The sequence below is a fragment of the Talpa occidentalis genome, unplaced genomic scaffold (assembly GCF_014898055.3).
Source record: "Talpa occidentalis isolate TD23 unplaced genomic scaffold, MPIMG_talOcc4v2.1, whole genome shotgun sequence".
NCBI classification, from domain to species: Eukaryota; Metazoa; Chordata; class Mammalia; order Eulipotyphla; family Talpidae; genus Talpa; species Talpa occidentalis.
The window spans coordinates 25,179,708-25,200,210 of record NW_026555331.1 but is presented as its reverse complement, the minus strand read 5'-3'; the positions used below and the strand labels follow the sequence as shown (position 1 = coordinate 25,200,210).

Below are 20,503 nucleotides of genomic sequence, written 5' to 3'. Positions count from 1 at the left end.
TGACTCCTCCAAATGTTATTACTATGGTCTGCCACTTACAAACTCTTTTGTAGACTGATGTGATAAGGCCTATTTCTCATTTTGCTCTCCATCCCCATGGATGAGATCCAAGAGGCAGTTTTGTTGACTTCAAAGGAAATTCAACTCAGACCAGCTCAAAAGAGACAATTCAAGATTTGACCTGAAGTTTTAAAATTATTTCCCTCAGTTAATCTTGTGTGCTCTGAACTCTTTTGAACTAAAGTAATCTGTGTCATTTCCATTCTTTTTTGTGTGAATGTGGCTGCTAGAAGGAAGTGTTATACACCCAGTTAATAACAAGAGACACTTAAAAATTCTCCCCTATTTTAAGTAGACTCAGTTTTCATTAATATGAAGAGAATGTCTCTTTTCACTGTTTACAGATACTCAATTAGCTATTCTAATTGAAATGAACAATAGCACAGGTAATCCTCTAAGAGCAGGAAATAGCCTCCCCAAAACTATTGTTTCAGTTCTGATATCCAAAGTAAAATAAATGCCTTTTCTAAGAATTGGATAGCTGGATATATGTGTATATGGTTGTATGTATGTAAGGACATTTTTAACTTACGGTTATAATGAACTGTGTGACAGCTCAAGAGCAAAAGCACAAGATAGGCAAGCACTTTACGTGTTAGTCTCATTTCTTTCTCAAGTTTGTGTTTATATTCTTACTTTCCCTTTGCTATGTTCTCCTCACCTATTTTTAATGTATTTTACTTTGCAGTATTATATGTGTCTTTACAAGCCACTTTAAATTTGGAATGATATAGAAAATTTAAAAATAATAATATATACATTTTATACGTGAAAACACATATACATATACAGAGAACCAAAGTGGGAGTTCTTCTTGATGTTGTGTATGTCACTATAACTCTTCATTCCAGAGCTGGGGAAGTAACCATGGTGCAGATTTGGAGATCCACTGGGCCCTTTGAGAAATGGACTCAAGCCAAAACTTCATTAATCACCCAGTTTTATAAGCCCTTATTCTTAACATTTTGAGTATCAAGGGATTGTCAGTTTAGAACTAATGCCCTATAGTCCCCCAAAGTCTGGCTATTTCCCTTCCCAAAAACACAGTCATCTGAGTAAATGTCCCAAAGGCCCATTGGGGAAAGCCAGGAGGAAGATTTACAGTGAGATTCTTACTCCTGAGACCTGACCTCCTCTTCATTCAAGGAGGCCTGGGGATAGTGAGCTGCTGGGGTCAGATCAATTAAGGGGCTGGGACTCTATTGTGGTGAATCACTTCATACTTTAGGCCTGTAGTGTTTCTGTTATACAAATCAAGTAAGACTTTAGCAGGCCTCCCACCTAATTCAGTCCTAGGGAAGCAGTAAGTTTTAAATATTAGTTACAATCATGTCACAGAAACACAGACTATAGTAGGTATAAATATTAAAGCTGAATTGATAACATTATCAAATATCAATATTTTGTTATATCTCACTCCTCTACAATCTGACAAAAGTTGTGCGAATTGCCATTAACCTGATATCTCACTATTTAACCTACAGAATATAGATTAATGAGTGTGACTCAGACCAGAATGACTAGCACCCCAAGATGAATAAAGGGCATGTGAGACTGTATCTTCTTTCAAGAAGGTCAATATGTTTTTGGTGGATAGGTTTGCCAAGTTATGTGGAAGCGTAAAAGTTTCTTTGTCTTTATTTGGAAATAAATTCAGTTAAAAGAGATGTATATTAAGTGCCATATGATCAAGAGTCAGACTGGTGTGGTTTTTACTGACAACCGGATTAAGTTGGGAACTGTATTTCCCAAATGCCCTGCTAAGTAATGATTTTGAGTTAGAGTTGGCTAAAATAGGAATTTACATGAGACTTGGGGGGATAAAAAAAAACAACAGTGATCAAAAATTTAGGAAGGCTTTTCACAGTCAGAGCAATGAGAAAAAGGAGCAGAGCTACAAACAGCGCCAGTTGGAAACTCACATTTCTCCACACCCAGCCCTTCCTCCTACCTCCTGGCTCTGCTGACTCACAGACCCCAGACCCACCACTAGGTGACAGCTGGAAGGTAACAGCTTTCCCTACACCTCTCCTCCAATTCCCCCTTGGCCATCTCACAGGCGGCCGACACCCACAGCTTCTCAGACTTAGTGCCTCCTCTGAATCTCAGTTCCCTTCTAGACCTTTACTTCCTCAGCTCCTCTCACAGCTGTATGAGATAGAATTCCCATATCTCTTTCAACTATAACACCCAGTGACATACTCCTGGACTGAACCATAGCAGACATGGGTATAATATATTGATTTTCCACTATAAAAAGTGAGAAATTTTTTTCACTACAAAAACATATTCCCTTTTCCTCTTCTTTCTTCCCCACATGCCAAATATGTTTAGATCAATATTGAGGGGTTATATTATTATGATGAAATGTTATTCAACGCTGAGGCATGTAAACTCTAACTAATGTTATTTTCCTAGGCAACTTTCTTGTTTTCTCTGGAATTATTGTTACCTTGTTTTCTCCTCTGCAGAGATTACTGTGACTTACCAGACATTAACCCAAACATTCTTCTGGATATCTTAATATGTTCTCTTAATATGTTCATTCATTCGTGGCCAAGAAGGCCCTTGGTTTCCATCCTTGTCGAGTTCCTCCTAAATGCTCTAGCATGATTTACTGGACTGGCTACCCTTTGTACCTAATACACAATCGTCATTCTGAGGTGTCCCTTCACCATCTTCTTGAGGATTTCAGCCTTCCAGATTTCCTTCATTCCTGGTTTATCACTGTCATTGAGGATATTTCCAAGAGTTTCCTCAAAATTTTTATATAGGTGTGATTTTTTTGAGATTTTACATGTCTAGAGATGTCCCTATTCTATCCTTACAATTGTTTGGCTAAGTATAAACTTTTTGATTGAAATCTTTTTTGTGTGTTTTGAAGATATACCTATTGACTTTTACATTCCAATATCACTTTTGGAAAGGTAAAGTCATTCTAATTCTTGATTTGTATAATCTTCCTATCTGTTGCCCACACCCAGACTTAGATGCCTTGCATTTTACTCTCTCAAGAGAAACACAATGCTAATCTGTCCCATTACCCAGTATGGAGCTGTAGATTCTCATTTTGTTCAATGGATTATATTGTGTTACTGAATATATTTTTTTATCAATTTGTCCCAGATTTGGCCTGTGGAAGAATATTACGCCTGGTTCTGTGTCCTTTTGACACATTCCAAACATTCTTAGATTATTTTTTCAACCTTAGGTACAACCATAATATACAGGCTCATCTTGTATTTTCACTGTTCCAAGTCCTGGAAAAGGTTCTAGCCTTTTCTCCAAACTGTCCTGGTTCCTTTTAGTCAGGGTTCTATTTAGAAACCAAGATCTGGGTGTATGCAGTGCGACTGCTATGAGTTTTGTAGAAATGATACATAAGCTTGGTCTTGAAGGCTGGGTAGGATTTTATTAGAGAAGCTAGAATGGGTATTCAAGTTAAAAGTAATAAAAGGGGAAAAACAGAGCTATAATGGAAATAGTTATCTAATAAACCAATGTGCTTATGAGGTGGGGCAATGGAGGGAGAAAGGAAAGATGAGGGTTTGTACTGGCAAAGGAGATTGTAGCCAAATTGTAAGTGAATGGACTACCATGATAACAAAAAGGAACTTTATCTTCAACATGAATTGAGGATTTTTTTAAAGTAGGAAGTTTTTTTTAAGTAGGAAGTATAACATATTCTATTCTACTTTAAAAGACAATTACTTTGGCAATACTGAGAATGCATTGAAGGAAACCAATTCAGAGATTACAAATACACACACACACGCAGAGTTGATTATCATTACTCATGGTACCTATATGCTATAAAGTCACTATGAACACTGAATCAGGAAGTACTGAACCATGGGAAAAATACAGAGTTATGTTCCTGTAAGTCTCTGCAAACTTTCATCAACCTATCATTACATAGCCTTATTTTATGTGCATTTCTATTTAGAGACAATTTATTCAATATATATTGTAAATTCACTAGCATCAAACTCAAGGCAACTGTGCTACACCTGATACCTAAGGAGGCTTATTTGACACACATTTACTTGCTCTATAATGCACATCCACGCCTTCCTGCACTGAGACAGACTAGAAGGACACTACATGGGAACTATCTTAAACAATGAAATGACCAACAAAAGCCCATCAACATGAAAAATCTGCCACTAAATAGATCTCAAAAAGGACATTTGTGCATACTATGAGAGCTGGAATTAGAAGGCAGAGGGGATCCTGTTCTAACTCACATCAGGTGACTCCAACTTTTTGCCACTTTGTGTGTGCCTATGAAAGTGCCATAAATGCTGATTTTGAGGTTACAAATAAATTTTAATGATAGGCAAATTTTCAAATATAGAATCCATCAATAATGAGTAGCATCTGTATATACATGCATACATATAACACATATCTATTACACACACATATATGTATGTATGAAACTAACCCAGTGCAAAGCTTTTTGGAAACTGAAAGGAAGGATTTCATTAGTTAAATGTGGGAATAGGGAGAGGTAGAAGGCAAAGATGATGCCGAAGTTACTATTTCGGAAAACTAGGTGAATGTTAATTATGTTAATGTTAAAAAGAGACATCTTAAGGAACAGTATTGAAGAAAAAGAAAGAATATAATTTTGAAAGTGTAGAACTTTAGCTTTCCAGTAGAAATATTCCATATTCTGGTAGAAATAGCAGATTAGTTTATGTAATAAAATGGAACTGGAGTAGCTTTCAAAGGCTGTAGTTAAAAAATTTTAAATATTATCATTAGGTCCACATGGGATGCAATTGAAGCTGTAGGAATAGAAGAGATTGTCTGGATAGGGAGACAAAATTCCAAAATTAAAACCTGGAAAAATAATTAAATTTGAGGGGTCTAGAGAAAGGAACAAATGAACAAGACAAGGCAAGATTTGGGGAAGGGATGTACTAAAATCTAATAAGAATACGACAATAGCAACAAGTAACCAAAGATAGTAAATGTCGCCTAAGCAGGGGAGGAAGTAGAGGAAATAATATGTAAGACATCCATGTAATATAGTTCTAAATACCCAGTATTTTCTATATACTTGGAAACCCCTTGCCTGTGTCACACTGTCATTTTCATGTTTTCAGGTGGTAGATAATGATTTAATATTGGAAGTTATCTCAGAAATACGGGGTGAAAACAGACTAAGATGATAATTTTTTTGGAGATATTGTTATAGAGCAGCTTTAGGACATCCTTTTCCCCCTAACAAGATCAGAAATATCCTTTACCTTCAGTCTCCAGATAGAAATATATACAACAAAGATGATGAGAAATCCACCTACAATGTCACACCAATTGCTTATCCCATTCCAGGAGAACCTGTCTGTGAGCAGAGTACAATGAAGGAATAGGAGCAGGAAACTGTGAGAGCAAACAGACCAGAATTTCAGAGAACACACTTCCAGTTCCCAAGAAAGGGAGGCTAAATTATTTGAAACAACCTCCTGCTGAAAACAACTTAAAATGTTGAATATGATATAATAAACATTTTTCCAACAGCCACAAAGAGCTAACAAGATAGTATAGAATAGCAAGCCAAACCAGAACCCAGGGACGTAAGCACAAAAACCACTTTCATCCTGAGGTTATTTGCCCAACATAAAAATGTGAGTTTTCATTTTCACAGGAAGAGGAGGGTCTCTTGTGGGAAGGGAAATAGAGATTCAAACCCAGGATACAAACTCCTGAGAAGTTAAATAGAAGACCCTCCTTAGAATGAACTGGCAATCCCCTCAGGGTTAGGGTGGTTCCATAGTAAACTAGCCCTCACAGCACCATGCATACCAGATGAACATCACCTGAGTATCCTAGGGAGCCTCAAGCACTGAATTTGAATTAAGTTGATCCTGTCTGTAGTGACCTCATGTGCTGCAGAACGAATTCAAACCCTGTGTGTGGATAAAATATCTTCATCTTGAATTGACTTGATTCCTGTAAATACTTTTTCAGATACAATGACCAGCACAAAATAAAAGATGACCAGATACACACACACACACACACACACACACACACACATTGTGAACAAGAAACAACAGATAACATAAACAGACCCACAAAGACTCCAAACAATAGTCTAATCGAAGTACAAAATAACTGCCTTCAGTTGTTTTTTAAAATATCTGTAGGGAATAGCATTAACAGTGAATGAGATAAGAAGAAAAGGTTCAGGGCAATAAAGTTTGAGGGGGAAAAGAAACTATTCTCTATTCTCTTTATAGCCATATATATACATACCTATACAAAGAATATCAATAACATCTTCATTTCATAAAAACACATTATCAGATTCCTAATATATAGCAGATATCTGTTGTGTTGTCTTGCATGTCAATTGTGTTTTTGCCTTTATTGTCAAACAGCAATTTAATTTTTCTTAAGGAATACTCACATTCACACTAGGTCCATTTACAAGGAAGATTCACCTTCTTTTGGGCTTCAAGAGACCCCAGCCTGACCAATTGAAGCATTCCATTCCCTTTATTACTGTAACTGACTCAGGAGTGGGACTCCTGCCCAAGACAGAATGATGAAAGTTAAAATTTTGCTCAACTCCTGGAAGAGCTGCTGAGGTTGCTAAATTGGTGAGCTGTAAGTCTGGTGGCTGTCTTGGGGCCATGAGGAGAGAGCCTACTTGTGAATAAAGTCAACACCAACAAAAGAAAAGCTAAGGAAGAGAAATAGATTCTTAATCACATTCTTTAAATATCTTGCTTCTATGCCTATATGCCTGACATGTTTGCATTAAATGAGCTAGTGCATTCCTTTTTTCTGTTTAAGTCTTTGAATTGGGTTTCTGTAACTTGTAAATAAGAGTCCTGGTATATAAGAACTATATTCAGAGCCTTTGGCTGGTCACCAAGGATAAAATACCTGAAAGAGGCAGAAGGAGTCAGACAATGAAGAACAAAAATTTAAAAGAATATTGAATTGGAAAATTCAATAATAAGATAAATCTATTGTCAACTCATCCTAAAAATAATCTCTTCCTGTTGAATTTCCATAGTATTTTATCCTTTTCCCTTTTCTAGCACTTAAAACAATTGACTTTGCCTTGTAACTAAGTTTGCATATTTTTGTATCTCTTACAAATCTGCATACACCAAGGAACAAATTATCATAGGATTTCAGAGTTAAAAACTGCCATGGGCAGATTTAGTAGCACTTTCTTTTTTTATAAGTTGAGGCTGCACCATGTCTGTTTTTGTATCCTAGATATATTTAGGAAGTAATATAGATTGAGTGCTTTGACGTGATATTGTTTAAATAAAGGGATGATCTAATGAAATGAAAAGAGAAAAGGGGATGGGGAAGAGGATAAATTAAGAGAACATGAGCAATATAATAAAGAAAACATATTACTTTGGGAAAGAGAGAAAAAGAGTTTAGAAGACAGAGGAAAAGCGTCAAAGGGAATGTAGAAGAAATGAAAACATTAAGCAATATTTGAATATCTCCAGTTGGAGGCCACACTACAATGCTTTTCTTTTAGAATTTTGAACCTTCTAAAATTTCTCTGCTTACGCAAATAATAAAATTTAATTTTTAATATCCCAAGTGCATATCAAACAACAGGAGAGAGGAACTATGGATGTGTTCTTCACAGCAGGGAGAGCACTGATTTAAACTGTGCTATATTCTGGACTGGTTGGTGATGGATTGATGGAAGTTCCTCTTGCTAATCCCACTAAGTTGTCAGTAGTCCTCAATTATTTGTGCCCTGCTTCTTTAGGGTAGTTATTCATCTTACCCACTGTCATGGAAATAGCAATGGCTTCTGTGGGAGAAACATACTTCCTTGCCCCAACTAACACCAATCTCACCATGTGACTTCCTTTGGTCCAGAGCATGCCACCCCACAGCATGCAAGGCTTTTCTGGAGATGTGACAATGACATGTTTCTAACAAGAGATGTTCCTTTTTCCTGAATCCTGGAATAAGAGGACACCAGAAATAGAACTGAAACTTATTGAGATGGAGGAGCCATTTGTTACCAAAGCAAATTATTGTGTATTCACAAACACCTATGGTTTCTTTTTAAATACATTTCTAAGTTACTTTTTTCCAACATTATATGCTGTGATTTAAAACTGATTCAGAAAAAATTGCAATGTTTGAAATACAATTTTGTCTATGTTTATAAGCATTTTTTACTTCTCAATATCTATAGGGTACATGAAGAACCACAAAAATCAATCTAAAATCTGTGTAATTCACAGATTCACAATTCTGAGAATGTAACAAAATAAAATCATGATGAATTATCCCAGCAGAGCCTTAGATTGCTTTACTTTCATTGTAGGAAATGTACTTTACTTTTAAATGTTAAAAAAAGAAATTATAAGGCAGTCTGTGTACATAAGGAAGACCACCCCTTTCTTCACCACTACCACCATAAAAATATTTACAGACTATAAATATCTTGGTTTCAAGACCCAACTGGTCATCTGATAGTTCAGTAATAGTCTCAGTACAGAAAGAAAAATATGTTTCTTGGTTTTAGAGGAAGGAAAAGGAAAACAAGTCCAATAGTTGCATTTTTTAATTCCAAGCTGCAAAAGGAAATGTTTTCTTTCATGAAAAACCAGTGAAGCAAGACTCCTCTGAATTTTTATATAAAGCTCCAAAAACAAAACAAAACATGTATTATAAGTTAATACCTTTTCAACCAAGGTGGGTTTTCATTTTAAAAGGTGCTAATAGTGAACAAGGGCACCGCCAACAATACAGTATGTATGTGAGTTTGTACATATTTAGCCAACCTGCTATACAGCCCTCCTCAAAAAAATCAAAATTACTTTTCCTCTAAACCTTAAAAGGCATTAATTTCATTTTCCTCTTGCTTTTCAAATCATGGGTGGTGCAGAGGTAGGGGGTGAGGGGTGGAGTAAAAACTAAAGAAGAAAAATAAAAGGATGGCTTTTACTCATGAGTTTCAGTTTCAGAGACATTTTTCTATCTTTTTCCAAAAGGCTAAATACACATAAAAAATAATAAGAAAAATATGCTGTTCCCTGCATCCTGAATCCTCATCTTTCAAACTGGACCTGTTTGCAAGCGTCCACTGGAGTCTGCCAACTATAGGCCATCTTCCTGCCGGCAAGTCCCAGCAAAGAATATCATGTTGCTTCTGAGCGTATCCCTTGCAATTTGCTAATATTCTGAAGGTGAGAGGGCAAATTCAGTTTGTCAAATGTACCCACCAAATCGATTTTGGAAGATGTTGACTCTTGGGTGTTCAAAACGAGATTTTTTTTTTAGATTCCAAGTGTTTTCTATTTGCTTGGGTGTTATTGTTATTGTTGTTTTTAACAAGAAATACTCATCCATCATATGAGTGGATTACAGGGTTATGTTTCCTTTCCTGTTGGGAAGGAATCTCTTTCCCCCACCTTTTTGGGTGACAATTTGTTATTTTTACAAGATTAATCACTGACCGTAAATCTCATGTGCTCAAGGTACTTGGCCTGCTCTTTGCTGCATCACTATAAAATATTAGTAAATCTAATATAACAGGTTGTGTCATCCAATGTACGTGTTTTTGAAAGTGGAAGCCAAATCTAAGTAAATTGAATTGGCTGACTTCTAAGAACCAGAGAGCTATATGAGGTAAGTTGGGACAGAGTATGATCCCAGCCTACCTCCATTCTGCTCTTCTCCCTTCAATAACCAAGCTCTTTAATTGCAAGTCCCTGAGTCTGGAAAGATGTGATTGTTTACCATGAAGGACCTTTATGGAGCCTTCTGAAGTCGAATTCAGAAACTTCCATTGCCTTTACTTTCACCTTTCAGTGTGCAAATAGTTGTATTAGCTTTGCCCCCAAATGCAGCTGTTCAGCTGTTGTGCATTTCTTCCAACTCCAGGCACATCAGCTCCCCACCATGTCCAATCAGGCTTCACCAGTATTTTTGGAAGAGAAGGCATCCCCTTTCCCTTGTGTGCTCTTTTTAACCAGGCTGGTGCAGGGGCACAAACTTAACCAGCTACTTGGGATTGAATAGGTAACACAAATGAATAAATTACAGATTACATGTTCCATGCAGAATGAGTATGTTTTGGCAGCAAGGCACAGGGCAGGTTCTCTATCAATTCAGGCAGATGGATAAAGGAGAGCCCAGGGCCCTTGGTGGTTTTTCAGGCTTTAATGATATTTCTACACCAATTGTTGTGGGGCAAGCAGGCAGTCTGGCAAGGTAGGGAGGTCCAGGGGACCAGAGGCTGGCAGGCCTGGAGAATCTTTACTCTCTGGGCTTTCTCTGGCGTTCTCTTCTGGTCCTGCCTCTCTCTAGTCACTCATCCTTTTAGCCTTCCACAGTCTTCTGAGCAACACTGCCTTGATAGTCTCAGCCTCCAGGCTCAGATGTGCCCACTTACGCATGCCCACACCATACTCCAGGTATTCCCCATTAGGTGATCCCTAGCCCAAGCTCCCAAGCACCTCCTGTATTAACATAAGTAAGGCCTCCGGTGATAACCACAGAGGCAGTGTCGTAAAAGCCTGACCAATTTTCATTTACCTTACAGAGCCCTTGACCTAAAGAAGCCATATCATTCCTTTTGTTTTTTAAAAGAAATTGTGTCAGTAAAAATTCAATCAAAAAAAAAAGACACAAATCCAAAATTTTATGGCATATTCCAATATCTACATCTAGTTAACTAACTTAAAAGTTTTTAATTACATAAAGGCATAGGAACCTTGCTTATAAAATTAAGGCTGTGGACCTCTACTTTGTGACAATATTTCCCTACATATGTAAAAGGACAGAGTTCCTCTTAAAATATTTTACTTAATGTTCAGTCAACATCTTAGGATTGCAAGTCTCGTTCAGCTCAGTAACCTCAGACTCTTTAACTTTGTGGGCTTTTTTTCTTTTTTTTTTTTCATTCATTTTTTCATCCATCCCTCCATCAACTATTTATGGAATGCCTATGCCAGGGTAGAGGAGTTTACAAACCACCAGGGAGTCTGCCTATAAACTAAATTAATATGGATATGAACAGTCTATGTTAGGAAAATACTGAAAGCAAAGAGGCAAACTGTTATTGTTTGTTTTTAAAACCACTTTTGAAAACTACTCAGTCCTTCCCCAATCTCCCAGGCCTACCTCCTTCCACTTCACCCACTCTTCATGCCACATATGTCCATCAGAGTGTATTCTGAAGGAAGTGGGTGTGTTTGCCTCCTGCTGCATGCTCATTAAACTACAGTATGCCACCGAATCATGCTTTTCAAGAAGTCATTTCTATAGGTCATCTGCTCAGACTCTGCCTACATGAACGAACCAACACTTTTCTCCCTTATCCTCTATTGTCCCTAATTTTAAGATTCATAGAACATAGCAAAAAGTCTGGTCTGACTTTTTAGAGAAATTAATTTTAGAGAAATTTAATTTCTCTAAAAAGAAGGCGTGTGTCACCCCTAAAACAAATACAGTGATGTAAGCCAACTTTACCTCAATGAGCATAATTGAAACAAAAACAGTGTATGTTATTTGCTTAAAAAACATCCTGCCTTAAACCCTAATGTGTAAATAGTTCTCTGAATGTTCTATTACTGAGGAATAGAGTTAAATAAAAGGATTTTCAGAGGTTTTGGAAATATTCTCTCTGTGTAATTTCATCTGAGTTTGGGGTCTCTATAAAGTTGAAAATCAACAAGTCAAGGTTTTACTAACAGGACACAAACTATGAATATCCTCTAGAATAAACTATAAGTTATATTTAAGGGATAGTTGGTGATAGTTTTATGTTTCAGGCACCATGTCAGAGAATTAATGCTGTCTAATTGAGTTATTTAATTCTTACAATTACTAGGTAGTGTTACCACATTTGCAGATAAGGAAACAGACTTGGGGAAATTGAATAACCTATGCAAAGTACACACTAGTCAGCAGCAAAGCCAGAGCAGAAATGCAAATCTGTCTAAGTCTGGAACTGAATCACAAGTTACTTTAATGCAAGCACTGAGTAGATCCTTACCCACTTCATTACAATTTTACATGTATGGATTCCTTAGTTATCAAAGGAAGGCTGATTCTTCATCCAAGCAAGTAAAGAAGGCCAGAGACATTATAAAACTTCAAGCACATTTGTAACTGATCTATTTTTCTTAACAAGGGTGTAGCTGATTTCAGACATGGTCATGGCAAAAGCACAAGGTGAATGTCTATGAATTACTCCCCCAGGTAATAAGTAAGGTGTGGTACTAAGTAAAACCATAAGAGAATATCGACTATTCCATTACAACCTATTGAAGAAATAAACTAGCATCACTAAGACTCAGTATGGACAAATTCAATGTATATCCATTTTACAGTGCAGAGACAAAGCATCACTGGTTGCTATTAACATCAACTATCAGTGCAACAGGACGATTTGGCCTCACCACAATCCTCCTTGGCCCAGCTGCCTACTTACTCCCACCCCCTACATATATTACACGCATTAATTAGTATATATGCTGAAGCAGTTATGTGTCTGTTTTATGTTTTATAGCCTAGGTTCCACCACTCAATCAAATTGTGCACACAGAGAAGATAACCATACACCATCTGCCAGGTTCTCCCTTCCCTGAAGAACATAAACTTTAGAGGAAGTGAAATAATAAATTAATAAATAAATAAGGAGTAAGATACCCAAAAGTAGGCAGAGTTTACTCCACTGGCATAAATAGCATAACTAGAAAGAGAAGGGAGATTTGAATGCTTAGTCTGACATATTCAGAAGACAGATTAAGGAGGAGATTGACTGGGAGTGATGGGAGAAGACTGGACTGGTAGAGTGAGTTCAAATTGTGAGGACTTTGGATGGTTTTGGACTTGACTTGGAGCAAACTAAGGATCTGCTGTAAGCTTTGAAGCAAGGAAAGAATATATTTAACTAATAGTTTAAGAAGACTTGAGGTGATTGCAGAATGTGGTATAAATTAAAGTGGAAAAAGTTTTTCAGCTATTTGCTTATGAAGTCAGTGAATAACATTCAAGTGTTTTCACTGCAAAATTATGGTTGTTGCCCAACTGAAGATCTTAGAGTTACCCTAACACGAGTGTTTCCTGACTAATGGTTCACAAACTGACAATCATGAATTGATGTGCTCTCTGATCCTCCCAGAAAATGCTATTTGTTCTTGAGACTTCACTAACAGTCATTATCAGAACAATATTGTCACTATATTTTTCAACATACAAGACATTCTCTACCTTAAATTATGACAATTGTGCTTTTAAGAAGGAAATATAAGTAGTGACTTAAAAAAAAACAGGCCATTTTTATTTTGGTCAACCTGTTTAAAGTTAGGTGTTGACAGCATCCATGTGTGGAGACGTGTGTGAAGACAAATTTTTATGTCAGTATCCTTATCGAAGACTGTGCATCAAAACGCCTCTTTTAATGACTTGCCTGACTTACTCTCCACCCACTTCTTCATTCCTCCATCCCTGGGGCAACTCGGATTTCTGTTGTAGCCTGAAATTTAGGCACAACCCCAGTTTGGAGACCAAGCTTCTCCCTCCTATTAGAGGGCAAATTCTAGAACCATATTAAATTAGTTCATTGATTCAGCAACCCAACATAAAATCAGTCGTATTTCTGGACAATGGTTAAATTTTGAATCCTTTTCTGGGGGTTAGGTCTTCTTAAGTGTTTTGTTGAACACGCTGTTGAGATGCCTGACCAATGTCCATCTCTCTTGAGTTGAGGTCCCATGTGGGTTCCTTTGATCTTCCTGAAGGTCAATGCCCTATCCCTGAGACACAATGCCTCCATCCTCTGCTGACCCTTCCTCTCTTTGTGTTGACATTTATAGCTATTGTTAGTTGACAAATCTTTAGCATCTTACCTGCCAAAACTTATTTCTTCCACTTCCCGATTACCTTATCTCCGGAGTTCAGCCTGTTGAACAACTAACTACAGTCCTGACTCTGATTTGTCCTTTAATTTATAAATGTTCACATCTCAAGTCCAGTCTATCAGTTGGTTTTTGTGGAGATATGCTTTCCCCAAAATGTTAACACATTTTTATTCTTTATATTTTCCCTCCCCCCACAATTCAAAACAGGTTGCTAGATCCTTAGTATTGATATTTCCTTGCAACAGAGAATGTGACTGAGAAGGCAAAAGTCACTTACAGAAGATGGCATTTTCGTCTTTTGGAAAAACTTATTGGAGAGTTTATTTTAAATATCCTGAGTGGGTAAAACAGAGTAATGTGCATTGTATGGCAATTAAGGGGTGTGGTGCCCCAGGCCCATCTCAAAGGAGTATCACTGGAAGGTAACAAGACCTCAAAAAGTTGAATATGTATGTTACCTAGAAGCCAAGGTCTGGGATCCCCTGTGCCTATGTTTTGATGCTCTAAGAGTGGTACAGATGAGCATTCATTCTTTTTTTTTTTTTTTTTTTTTTTAAAGATTTATTTATTTATTTTTTATTTATTTATTTATTTAATTTATTTATACAAGCACTGGGTACAGTCAGAAGCGTGGGAGGGTGAGAGAATTCACCAGAGCCAGAGCGGAGAGCAGAGCAGGCAGAAGGACCGAAGCACACTGCTGAGGGGAGCAGCGGGCAGCAGGAGAGGTCTGCGCGCCATGTGGGACCCTCCTCCAGTGGCCGGGGAGCAGCTGGGGATCGAACCGGCGCCACAGAGGCTGCGGGCAGCCTCGCAACCCAGCGCTCAACCACTGCACCACCGGGAGGCCCGATGAGCATTCATTCTTGATGGATGTTTAGAAATAATTTAAACTTATGAGCATAAGTTCATCTTCATAGAGTTGACCGAATTCATTTGTAAACTTGTCGGTCCTGGACTTTGTTTTGGGGGGACTTATTTTTTAATTGCTGTAACTGAAAGGATCACTCTGACTGGAATGAAGGTGTTACAGTAGTAAGCAGTTTGGACCAGTGTTAGGAGAAGAGCCACAAGAACAAGACCGATTATCTCTCCAGTTTATTCCAATAGGGACTCAAATTGATTTTTAAAAAAAGTAATTCTAGGGCCTCCCTGGTGGCGCAGTGGTTGAGCACTGGGTTGCGAAGCTGCCCGCGGCCTCCACGGCGCCGGTTCGATCCCCGGCTGCTCCCCGGCCACCGGAGGAGGGTACCACAAGGCACGCAGACCTCTCCTGCCGCCCGCTGCTCCCCTCAGCAGTGTGCTTCGGTCCTTCTGCCTGCTCTGTTCCCCGCTCTGGCTCTGGTGAATTCTCTCACCCTCCCGTACTTCTGACTGTACCCAGTGCATGTATAAACAAAACAAACAAACAAACAAACAAACAAATAAATAAATAAAACATGCCTCCTTAAAAAAAAAAAAGTAATCCTAGATATTATTACTACAAGTAAAGCTAAGCCCTGCCTTCAAGGAATTTCAAGATAAATGTAGAAAGATAATGTCACTAATGCAATATGTATCCCATGTACATGTAATATTTAAATATGTAACGTAGTATATAAATAATATATAACATAAAAGAAGTCTGACACGAACTAAACTGTGAAATCTTTGATCTGACATGGGAAAGTTAAGCTTAGTAAAATAGGGATCTAAAGAGGTTTCAAAAAATTAGATATATGACAAAACATAAGCAATTACTTGAACAATTATACACAACAAATTCAATAAACTTGAAGTTGGCAAATTACTAGAGCAATATAGTTTATCAAAATCAAACCAGAAAGAAACTGAAGAGTTGAATAAACCAATTACAAGGATGGAAATTGAAGCAGCAATTAAAAAAAAAGAGTCCCCCCCCCAAACAAAGTCCAGGACCAACAAGTTTACAAATGAATTCGGTCAACTCTATGAAGATGAACTTATGCCCATCTTGTTTAAATTATTTCTAAACATCCATCAAGAATGAATGCTCCCATGGGCCTCCTTGGTGGCGCAGCAGTTGAGCGCTGGGTTGCGAAGCTGCCCGCAGCCTCTGCAGCGCAGGTTCGATCCCTGGCCACCGGCGAGGGTCCCACATGGCACACAGACCTCTCCTGCCGCCCGCTGCTTCCCTCAGCATTGTGTTTCATCACTCTGCCTGTTCTGCTCCCTGCTCTGGCTCTGGTGAATTCTCTCACCCTCCAGCGCTTCTGACTGTACCCAGTGCTTGTATAAATAAATAAATAAATAAATAAATAAATAAATAAATAAATAAATCTTTAAAAAAAAAAGAATGAATGGTCCCTAACACATTTTATGATGCCAACATTACCTAATACAAAACCAAATAAAAAGAGCAGAAGAAAAGAAAATTTTGGGGTAATATCCCTGATGAACAGTGATGCAAAAATCTTCAACAAATTACTAGAAAATCAAATTGAACAATAGATTATAGGAATTATACATCATGATAAAGTAGGATTTATCCCAGAGATGTAAGGATATAAGTCAATTAATGTAAAATATTATATTCACAAAGGTAAAAATAAAAAGCAAATAATATCAATAGATGCAGATAAAACAGGTGATAAGAGTCAGCACGCATTTATGATAAAAACTCTAAACAAGATGGGACTATATGGAACCCACCTCAATATAATAAAGGCCTCTTATTACAAACCAGCAGTCAATAGAATACTTCACGGTAAAAACTTAACACTTTCCCTTTAAGATCAGGACCAAAACAAAAGAGTCCATCCTCACCACTTCTGTTTCACATAATATTAGAGGTTGTAGCAAAAGCAATCAGACAACAACAGGAAATAAAATGAATCCATGTCAGAAAGAAGTGAAACTATGGCAGCTGTGACCCATATCCAGCACTATTTGCTGATGACATGATATTATATGTAGAAAGCCCTAAAGACTTGACCAAAAAATCTATTAGAAACAATAATTGGTACAGCAAAATGGCAGGTTACAAAATCAACACATGAAAAATCATTGCATTTTTATACACAAACGAAAAACTAGAAGAAAAAGAAATTAAGAAAATGATTTTACTCACTATTGTTTCAAAAAGAATCAAATATCTCAGAATTAACCTAACCAAGGAGATGAAGAACCAATAAGATGAGAGCCACAAGATGTTATTAAAGGATTTACATCATGACATAAGGACTTGGGAAAATATGTCATATTCATGGATGGGGAGAATCAACACAATCAAAATGACCATCTAAAGCAATATATAAGTTTAACATAATTCCTACTAAAATACCAACAATATTATTCAAATAAATTGAACAAAAACAATGAAATTTATACAGAATCACAAAAGGTCCCAAACAGCAAAAGTAATCCTGAGAAAAAATGAGAGAAACAGACATGATATTACCTGACTTTAAGTATAATAAAGCAACAGTACTAAAAACAGCATGGTATTTGCATAAAAATAGACATATGGATCACTTTAACAGAGTCAAAAGCTCAGAAATAAATCTTTCTGTACTTTTATCAAGAAAATAGCTTTTCTTCCACATTTACGATATATACAGTTTGGGGACTTAAATGATAGAAAACTCTCTTTCAAACCCTTGGGGCAGCTACAAAAAGAAACTCAGCGTGGGCCACTGCTGACAATTGTCCAACTGCATGGCTGTTGTCTCAAAAGAGAAGACGTCTTTGGGCTTCGGTTCTTCTTGGACACCAAACTAAAAACAGGTTTAAGTTCTATTAAAAATTCTCCCCAACCATTTTGCACAGAGAAAAGTCCTCTGTGTCAACAGTTTGAACATGTCCGGATTTCTCAAGCCAGGAGCAAAAGTTTTAGTGATGGAAAATTAGAGGTTATGACAACAGCTTTGTCTTCCTGCTGGACGCCTAGTCTCTTTGTCATGCTCCCAATTCTTTGCCCCCATTTCCATTATCATTCATTCTTCCCCAAATCCGCCTCATCCATTTAACCTACATTCCCAGAATACCTACGTCATTAAGGATGTTGCCATTGAAAGAAAAGACAAGTATCCCACTTTTGTCCTCCTAGCCCGGGCATCTTGCCATTGTGTGTCAGAGGTGAGGGGATGGAGGTGGGGCGATCCCCTACAGAATTCAGGGGAGGAAGGACCGAGAGGCAGGCAGGAGCCTCTGAGCTTGGCTGTCCCTGTGTATCAGGGTAGTAAAGGCCCACAAGAACAGCAGAGCAGCTTAACAGCCAGCCCTTCCCAGTTCGCCTACATAAATTGCCACATCTCAGTGCTTTCGGGGCCAGAACTTGCCCTTTATTAATCCTGTTACCAAGACTCAATCCCGTTAGAGCAAGAGCTAAATCGGCCCCCTCAGTCTCCCCAGTTTTGACACAATAGAATTCTCAGAAGCAAAAGCTCCTCAGGGAAAGAGCAATAAATCAGAGTACAGCTCCTCCCCGAGAATCTTCCCCAGCAAATGTGTTTTCCAGGCAAATAGGAGCAGGCGGCAAAAAACAAGTGAGCTCAGGTTTCCCTGTGATATGATTACTACCTTGGGGGAGGGAGAGGAGAGTGGATGGAGAGAAAATTTGACCCTGTCTTGGATTAAAAAAAAAAAAAACAAAAAAAAGCTGGCATTTTGGCAGTCCATCAACAAGTGATTTCTGAATGTCAAGTGCATGGTAGAACCCAGCCAGAAACAGAGACCTCCGGTGCCTTGTGATAAGCCACTGTTTCAGTCGCTCCACTTTTCAATAGTGTCAGGTGAACAGAGCCTCTGCTGCAACCTTAGAACAGAGAGAACATGGGCTCCAAAGCAACCGAACACCCCGCTCACCAGGGTGCCCCACCACCCTGCTGGGGGAGGAGGGGACCCTGCTCTCTTCTCTTTAAAGAAAGATCTTGCTACTTTGCCCTTTTTCTTAACCTTTCCTTTTCTGCTGTGTGCTCCAGTCAGGTTTATCAGCCAGTGGGTGAAGTTGGAGCAGCTCACACCACACCTTTGCCTGGGCAATTGCACCCTTGGGAGTTTCCGAGGGTGAACACTTGACTCCTGCATCATCGGAGCACTGGCTTGGGAGTCCAACCAACTGCACCTCTCTGCACCTGAGTCATCACGTCTGTAAACAGAGATCTTTATACCTGCCCTTCAGTGTCTTATTAGGGATAAATGACCTAATAAATAAAATACAGGAGGGTCTAGCACACACAAAAAACTTGAATAGCAGACACTGAATGCAGGTGTGCAAAAACATGGATTGCATTTTACCTGGAAGATTTCTTCAATGCTGTGACCTCTCCTGTCAATTCCTCTTGTTCATTTGATCCACTGATCTGCCAGAATTCAGCCTAAATCTGTCTCTAGAAAAACCTTGCACAACTTTGTAGTGCTTCTCATTCTGTGTTACCAAAGTAAGTTGAACATTTATACTGTGGCAAGTCCTGTGCTATTTTTACTTTGGTAACATTTCCTTGTCTGTCAGTCCTATCCTGCCAGACCCTGAACTCTGGGAAGGCAAAGGAGAGTGTTCAATATGATGGTTACAAACACAGCCTCTGCCAAAAACCATTCCCTTGTTCCTAGTTCACTGTGTTCCTCAGCATTCTGTCTCCAAGAGTGATAATAGTAGTACTCACCTCCCAAGTCTGGCTTAAAAGCATGCCAAGCATCACAGAAGCGCTAGCTTTTATTATTCTCTTCTGTGGCCCCAGAACCTGCGCAATAGCAGACACTTAAGGGATGGACTTTGGAGGAGCCATAAAATCACTGAAAGTTACTAAGAAAAGTATTCCATTCATTTCATACTGGGACCGCACATCATACAGTGGTTCAAGAGCAGCTAGGTAGTAACCCAAAAGAATTAAAGAGGCTCCTGAGGAAATATTTGTTCAGATTTGCTCACAGGACATTATTCACAAGAGTCAAATCATGGAAGAGACCTAAGTATTCACAATGGATGGATGGATCAAGAAAATGTGGCATATATATAGAACAGATTATTTTCCAGTCTTTTTTTTTTTTCACGTCAGAAGGGTAATGTGCCAACATCGTAACAAGATTTAAGGGAGGCACATCTCACATCGCGTGAACACCCAATCATCATGCTTATGAACCAGAAAAGGATCTATTTTCCAGTCTTTATGAAGAAAACCCTGTCATATGAAGACTTCATGCTAAGTGAAATATGCCAGTCACAAAAGGACACATACTGCTTGCTTTCACTTATCTTCTGTATGACAACTTGCACAAAACTACAAGACTGTACCCCACATTAAAATGGTTGAGGGTAAATCTGTGTTATATGCAAGCCCAGCACCCCAAGCCTGTTTCTTTCCAGTCCCACCTGTGAGGTAAGTGCTTGTCTGCATGGGGCAGTCAGTTATTAGTCAAAGCTGACACGGAGGTGCCTTCTTTACAACATGCACATAGTCTCTATGCCTGCTTAAAGGTTCATTCTTTTTTTCTTGCTGGGCACATGCTGACATCACCCCAGAGTCCTGATGTTTTTAAGAGGGAAAAATTATATCAAGTGAATGATGCCTGAGTGTTCAGGTTTTACTTTCTCTCTACACAAG

General features: G+C 38.3%; 1 non-coding gene across 1 annotated transcript; it reads right to left on the bottom strand.

Moving 5' to 3' along the window:
• Positions 1-19,951: 19,951 nt before the first annotated feature.
• Positions 19,952-20,052, bottom strand: LOC119251954 (small nucleolar RNA U13). Its single transcript, XR_005126671.1, has one exon. It is a non-coding gene; the product is annotated as a small nucleolar RNA U13 (small nucleolar RNA).
• Between the last annotated feature and the right edge of the window lie 451 nt (positions 20,053-20,503).